Source organism: Microtus pennsylvanicus, chromosome 9 (assembly GCF_037038515.1).
Source record: "Microtus pennsylvanicus isolate mMicPen1 chromosome 9, mMicPen1.hap1, whole genome shotgun sequence".
In the NCBI taxonomy this organism is placed as follows: Eukaryota; Metazoa; Chordata; class Mammalia; order Rodentia; family Cricetidae; genus Microtus; species Microtus pennsylvanicus.
Genome location: NC_134587.1, coordinates 80,168,577 through 80,177,031, shown reverse-complemented (window position 1 = coordinate 80,177,031; position 8,455 = coordinate 80,168,577). Strand labels below are relative to the sequence as shown.

The window sequence follows — 8,455 nt, the reverse complement described above, 5'->3', positions numbered from 1 at the left end:
GTGTATGTGAGTGTGTGCGTGCAAAAGCCACATGCAACTTTGTGCATCTTTCTCAGCTGTTATTCAACTTATTGTTACATCAAGCTTTATCATTGAACCTGGAGCTCAACAATTTAGCTATAATGGATAACCAGTAGGTTCCAGGGCTCTGCCTTAGTGCTGGGCTTATGGAAACTTTTTGCCACACTTGACTTTTATGTGAGTGCTTGAGATCAAACTCACATTCTGGGGTTTGCACAGTGAGCACACTATTGATTGTCCATATCCCCAACCTTAAACTTTTATGATTTGAGACCACATATTACAATAGATGCTCAATCAGGCTTTGAACGCTGTCTTGTTGCCTTGACTTGCCCAAGTACTGAGATTACAACTGTGAGCTTCCACATCTGTCTGTTGCCTAGAATTAATCAATTAAAATAAATGCAGTTTTTGATAATGTCCTTTTATTTTTTTCAACACAAATTCAAGTGACACTCTGGAAAATATACTTTAATGTTTCAATTAAATATTAACATTTTTATGTATTCATAAAAATATGTTTCAATCCCAAGACCCCCAGGTTTACTTTAGAGGCTACAGGACAATGGCTGGTTTTGTATTGTCACAAACCAGTAAGCTTTATTTGCTTTGTGTTTTTCTATTTTTCTGAAGGGTTTTAGGTATCTGGGATAAGAGGGGAGGCCAATATCTTGACATTCTTAACCAGTTCTAGTTTTGGTGTCATGGTACCAATGAGAATCCATCTTAAATGATTTCTCATGGCAAAATTGTAAGTAGAAACAAGATACATATATTCCCACAACAATGTCTGACATGAAATACTACATAAATATACTATAAAGAATGAAAAATATCATTTAATTAATATAGCAATGTTACCTACAAGACTCATCTACCCTCCAAAGAGAGACCTATGACTTATAATAACTGTGGCTTAGAAATCATTTAATACACTCTTGTCTAAAATGATTATCTTCAACTGAGAGCTGTTATCTGGAATCATAATTTAAATTAAGCATATCAACACTAAACACAACAACAATAACATGTCTTTGGGGGCTTGTGTGATGGCTCATTAGAAAAGGGCATAGCCACTAAAACTTGAGTTCAATCCCTGAGCTTTATAATATAGGAGAAAACTAATTCCTATAAGTTGTTCTCTGACCTCCACATATAGGTCACAACATGCATATGATCAAATACACGCACACACAAACACACACACCTTAAATAAATAAATCTAACAACAATGTCAAAGCCATTTTAATTCATCCACTATTAATGATCAAGTAAATAATTAGTAGCAAATACACAATAAAATTAATCTCTCTGAATAATTAATTTTTGGACATCTCAGTGGTATTTTTTATCGTTTTTTTTAAAAATAGATACCCAATCTTTCCATTTAATTTGCAAACAGCTTCTTAGAATAATGGAAGTGTCTATTGCCATATGCAACTTTAAAAACACAAACTTTGTATAAGATGTCTTCTTCATACATTAGATGTTATAAATCTCTTTCTTAATGTGCTTTTTTTCCAGGAGAAGCTAAATAAAATTTGATGTTGAGGGAATGAGAGTAGGCCACCCTTTTCGTCAAGATGGCGCCGAAAGCGAAGAAGGAAGCTCCTGCCCCTCCCAAAGCCGAAGCTAAAGCGAAGGCCTTGAAAGCCAAGAGGGCAGTGCTGAAAGGCGTCCACAGCCACAAAAAGAAGATCCTCACATTGCCCACCTTTCGGCGTCCCAAGACCCTGCGGCTACGAAGGCAGCCTAAATACCCCCGGAAGAGTGAGCCCAGGAGGAACAAGCTTGACCACTATGCAATCATCAAATTCCCCCTGACCACCGAGTCAGCCATGAAGAAGATAGAAAACAACAACACACTTGTGTTCATTGTGGATGTCAAGGCCAACAAGCACCAGATCAAACAGGCTGTGAAGAAACTCTATGACATCGATGTGGACAAAGTCAACACCCTCATAAGGTCCGACGGAGAGAAGAAGGCGTATGTTCGGCTGGCTCCTGATTATGATGCTCTGGATGTTGCCAACAAGATTGGAATCATCTAAACTGAGTCCAGCCGGCTAATTCTAAATATACACTTTTTCACCCTAAAAAAAAAAAATTGATGTTGATATACCATCTGGATTTTCCCCTGGAATGTAATACCTGCTTCTCAGTTTCTTATTTCTTTCTATTTATGACTTCAGGATGGCTAAAAAAAATGGGGAAATGAGAATCAGTGATAAATTGATACCCTGAGAATTAAAGATAAAGGGAGGGGTACTTATAAAAAGCCAATCTTGTGTTAAAGAGGATTGACGCTGGACATGGCGGCACACTCTTGTAACCCCACTATTTGGGAGGTAGAAGCGGGAGGGTAGGGAATTCAAGGTTATATCCAGGAACACAGTGAGTTCTTGATCAGCCAGAACTACATGGAATTCTGACTGAAAAAATAAAATCAAAGCCAAAATTGGTGAAATAAAGAGAAAGAGACAGAGCCAAGGATACAGAATGAGGCTACTATGAAAATAATGAAAATGCCTTTATCAGTGGGACTGAGAACTCAGCTGATTCCTCTTGCCATATCAAATGTGGAAGTATTTGTTCTCTATAGTTAAAAATAGTTTGGAATGGAAGAACGAGTGACAGCCTGTTTTCTTGAATTCACAAAGACCTTCTTTTCAAGACCTGATTATCAATGATGGCTCTTCGGAGTGTTTTTAAAGACAATTACTGAATAGTATGTCCTATATATAAGCATAGCCTACTTTGAATATAGAATCTCAAGAGCTTAACTACCAGGAAAACAATGTTTCCCGCACTTCAAAATATATTTCTTCAAATGTTTTGAGGAATAAGCTTGTCAGAAAAGAAGAAGAGATGGGGAGAGACATCTTGCAACAAGAAGATTATCACATGTTACGTGGTTAATGAAAAGAACACACGTGCACAGCTTGCCCTGCCAAACGCCTACTCCTAGCTGTATTTTATTGATTTGAAAGAGAAACAATGCAGAATTTTGATATGTTCAATATGAAATAATTTGAGACTCTGAGAGGGAACATATTGAGATGTTTTTATTTTATGAGGTTGTGGAAGAATAATTTTAATTCCATATCCAAATTCTGAGGGCTCTGAATAATGACAGAAAAATATGTGAAGATACTATAACACATATCTGGTTCAGAATTGTTACAAACTCTTATATTTATAAGAACTTTTGGGCATTTACAAGTCTCAGGAATATGAGCTAATATTATTCAAAAGTTTATTGATATTATGTAGTATACCAATCCTCATCTTATTAATTTTGTAGATCTGTAGTTAAATCACATTATTTAATTCATGATAAATAAAAATATGTAATTTGAGAGGCAAATCGACATGAGACTCATCAAGTTCTACTGAGAAAATGTAGTGATGCAGGAACAGCAAGGATTTTATAAACACCATTGTTTTTTTCCTAAATAATAAAGGACTAAATAATTTATAAAGAATTGGTCTCACTGCAAAGCCACTTAGTCAGGAAGGCCTTTATAAATAATGTTTATTCTTTTGATTATCAAATAAAGGAAGGGTTGAACAGGCTCATTTTCACATGGTTTTTGAGAGGAGGCAATAGATATATGTTCTGGAAATTACATGCTTAGATAGAAACTGATTTACGTTTGCTTGGCATTTATGGGAAGAATCACTTTTGTGGTCAAAGTTGAATGAAAACGCAGAAAACGTCTTGGTGCACACACAGAAACAAGTCTCAAAGTTTGATACTGGCATATTGACATATTGTGTGTGTATGTTTGTATGTGCGCATGCGTGTGTGTATGTTTGTTAGAGTATTATGGAACTTGCATGGAGGTCTCAGGACAACCTCAAGTATCCGTACTTGACTTTCACTTTGTTTGAAACAGGTTGTCTATTTTGTTGTTATGCAGGTTAGGGCAATATTACATGGTTTGTAGGTTTCTGAATTTGGAAAAATGGGGGAGTGTGGAAGGACTTTGAGGGAGAACTAGAAGGAATGATCTAAATATGGTACTCTGTGTGAAATAGTAAAAAAAGTATTAAAAAATAAGTTCCAAGAAAACATAGCTTCCAAATTAACTCAGGAAGTATAGTGATAGATTTATAACAAATAATTAATTTGCATGCATTAAAATATCATGCCAGTAATTTTATATAACTTTAAAGTTCACTTTTCTTAAGTTATAAATAAGTACTCCCTATAACACACAAACTTCCTCTGACGTACAAACTGTTCCAGAAAATGTAAAAGCTGAGACTACTCTACCAAATTATTATGAAGTCTATATAAGTGCATTGGCAAAGTAAGGATAAAGTAATCATTCTCACTCATTGATATCAGACATGTGTTTTCTCAGAAAGTATCACAGACAAGGCACACTGGTGTCTGTTGTGAATACCAGCTCTCTGTAGGCAGAGACAGGTTTCATAGATCTCTGTGATTCCAAGGCCAGCTTGGTCCATATAGTAAGTTCCAGGCTATTAGTGAAACTTTATCCCGTGTGTGTGTGTGTGTCTGTGTGTGTATGCATCTGTGTATTTATTTCTCCCATATATATATATGAATATATATTCTCCCATATTTGTGTGCATGTATTTCTCCTATATATTTCCCCCATATATATATATATATACACACATATTTGTGAAATTGTGTGTACATATGTGTATGTATATATACATGTATACATATACGTATATGTGTATATATGCACATATATACATATGTATACAAATATACACATAATATCAGTTTAAGGAAATTTTCACTTATCTAATGCTTAGATTTCTAAGTTTGTTTATTTAATCATCAAAGGCAGTAATGTGTAAAATTAAGACTAAGGGCCCGCCCTTTTACCAGTCACCACAGCAAATTATAAAGGCAAGACATGACAGGAGAATAACTATTGCATGCTGTCATCTACATAGAATCTATACATTTATAGAACCTGACTGCACACATATGTTAAAAGACAGATGTGCCTGTAGTAATTCCACAGTGTAGTATAGCAATGAGCAACAATGAAACCAAATGGTATTAACTCATTTTAAAAGAATGTTAGTAAGCAGAGAGCGAAATGGATGTCAGGTTATTTTTAGGACCCAGTTCTGAAATCTGGGTTGTAAGTTCATTTTATCTTATTCTATTATTTACTATCTGATATGCATAAAATCATTCTCAGGATGAGAACTTTAATTAAGCCTTCATAAATTTTCTCAGGTATAATCTTAGATGTTTTCAACAAATACACATTTGTAAGAGATTTATAATAGCTTAAAATATCTCTGTATTCGAGGTAAATAGTTACCTGAGAAAGTAGATACCAAGACAGTGGGGTGATATTGGAGCTAGGTAGGCCTATATGAAATACAGTGTTTCAGCCTGTTTCTTCATTTCAGCTTCTTTACAAATTATTGGAGTTATCTCTTTAGAGAATTGTGTAATTTGAGGAAAAGGATATTTTCATGTAAAAGGTGAAGGATTTTTATAACTCCATTCAAATTTTAGTTTCATGCATTGATTTTGATGAAAGAATGTAAAATGCAAATCTCAGTAAGCATTACAAATTGCTGTTTTATGTGCATCTAAACAGAAGCTGGAAGATTTAAGCAACCTAATAAATTTAAATTTAAGCAAATTTAAATTCACTGGTGATTCCATGTTGATTATCTGCCTGTGGCTTTATTTCATTTTTCAATAAAGAATGGAGAAGAAATATCTCTGACTCCTGTTCAGTTATTTGGGTTTTATGCTTGTGGTGTTTTTGCAAGACTAAGTAAAACATTGCCTGAAAGAAAAACTTTTCTCTCCCATAAAACTTGGTGCCACTCCTAGCAGACAAGGAATACATTGAAATAAACACCAAGGAAAACAATATAAAAACTTTAACATGTCTGCTCATGTCCACCTAGAATACATCAGTTCATGGATATATGAGTACTGTGTGGTACGTGACATTATTGTAGCTATAGCTCCAGTGCAGACCATTGGTCACAGACACCAAAGATCAATGTTTATCCCTCTAGGCCTGCACCTAATATAAAGGACTTTTCAGACTTTTGGTAGAAATGTGTGTGGTTCTGAATGTTCTTTCATGTGGATGCTTCTTTTCAGTAATAGCCAGACAATCACTGTTGCTGAACATATTATTAAGTAAAGCACTCTGCCTTCATTAACACAGTGCTGAGCAAGAAGAGTTCATTCCCTATAATCACGCAGAATGAATGTTTCTACTTGTTAAACAGCACGACATAGGATTCTAGCTACTATTGTTCCCTTCAGAGACGAGGTAAATGTAGGTTCAGACAAGTTCACCTTTCCTTAAAACAAAGCTAAATTGTGCTTCGAGTGACTAATAAAAAAGGACTAAAATTTACAGTTCAGAATAAATGCCACCTGCTGATAAGGGTTATTTGTCATTCTCGGCTTTAATTAATGATGCCGAAAGATTCACCAGCCCTTTGCGTACATTATAATTAGTATCACACATGATACAAGTTAAATCATGTTTGTACGATCAAGTAAAAGGGTTTACACTTTGGGATGATACCTTTAACTTTACTGTTACCACTGTATTTACTATCTGATAAAGAATGTGGCAGCAAGAACTAAGTAGACTTTGCCAGAAAGATGTTTTTATCAAAATACACTTTCTCCACATCATCACCAATGTGACTGAATTTAGAGTATGTTTATAATGTATTTGTTACTAAGAAGATGTTTGTTAATATATTTCTTAGAAGAAAGACATGTTAAGCATGTCTAACCAAAAATAATAATTAGTACTCTCCTTATATCATCTTTGTACATGTAGGAACAATGCTTAAATTCAATACAGTAGTATAGAAATAATTAACTTTGGAAAAAATCCATGATCCATTTATGAATAATTACTGAAGAAAAGAAGTATGGTTTTTGATCTGAGGATGGCATTTATTTCACTACCATGTCTATCTTTTCATAAAATACTAGTAATTAATTTGGGAGGCTAAATATTTAATAGCCTTTAAGGTGTTTTACTGCAGCACAATTGTTAAAAATTATTTGTTTATCATATAAATATTATGAAGACATTTTAAAAAATAGAAAAGAAAAAGCAAAGTCAAAATGGTTATACTGCAATCTCATTTTGAATTTAAATTTAAAGCTAATTTACATGAAAATTAAAAGGTTAAAAATTCTATTGAAAAACTAACGATTCAAACAAAATTTGGTCATGTCAATAATTTGAAAATACATTGGAGAAAACATTGATAACAGAGAGAAAATTTCTAGATCATATGTTTTTGTGTCAACAGGTATGGGAACCTTCTCCAAGTCCAATGACTCCCTTAATTTTACCCTGAGTACAATATACTTATCTTGTCATATAAATAAATTAAAACATTTTTGTGTTTGTAACCAAATTCTACATTATGGAGTAAAGTAAGACTTCTTATTAAAATGGCCAGGCTAGTTTCTATATTTCTTCATCACTACTGCTGTGAAGTAGAGTAGTCACCAGCCTACCTCTTTCACTAGCACATATAATAATAAAGCAAGACATTGCTCTATTATAAATGTAGGCACTGACAAACATGTATTAAATGAAGGAGTTTATGGTCTATGGTTGCCCATGGTTAAAAGGGAATCTGTTGTTTGCACTGTCTCAATGATCTTTTAAGTTACCCCCTTCTGTGATTTTTTTAAGAGTTCTTGTTCATGAAGCTATTGTTGTTTCCTTTTTTAAGGTGATGGAATTTACTCAGAACTCTAAGCGTCTGAAAACATACAAATTTCCTGTAGCCTCTATCTCTTTATTTGTTTTTCTTGAATATCTGTTCTAGCTATGACTTCCCCCAAAATGCCTATTCTTGTCACAGAAGTCAGATCGTAGGAGTTAGAAATACAGCAGCAAAGCAAAGAAGTAAAGGGTGATTGCTAGTTCTTGTTCTTGCTGGATGCTTTTCCCAAAAGTTTTACACAGTCCTTTAAGCCTATTAAAGATTCCTTCCTTTAAAAATTATTTTCATTGTTCTCAGAGTTTATGCTATATTACCAGGGTTATACAATATGGATGAGACAGTTTTATAGGTCATTATCTCTCTTAGAATGAACAATTCCATGGAGAAATGGACAAGATAGTCTTATAATTTTATGAGCAATGTTTTAATGAGAAGCATAGTATTTATAATATAATGAGCTAAAAAGAATACAAATTTATAGTTAGATAATTTTCAATTCAAGACATGAATATTGTGTGATTAACTCAATCCTTTTGGTTCTTTGAACCTTACTTATAAAGGAAGCCAATGGACTTGCATGGTCCAAATGTCCTATTTTTCCTAAAATGTGAGCACAGCACTTTCCATATAATTAGCATGTGATAAAATTTTACTATTATTAGAAAATTTCAGGGATAAAAAATCCATTAATAAAAGG

The 8,455-nt window shown here is 33.8% G+C and overlaps 1 pseudogene; it reads left to right on the top strand.

The window, feature by feature from the left end:
- Positions 1 to 1,604: 1,604 nt before the first annotated feature.
- LOC142856898 (large ribosomal subunit protein uL23 pseudogene) lies at positions 1,605 to 2,083 on the top strand (annotated as a pseudogene).
- The last annotated feature ends 6,372 nt before the right edge of the window (positions 2,084 to 8,455 follow it).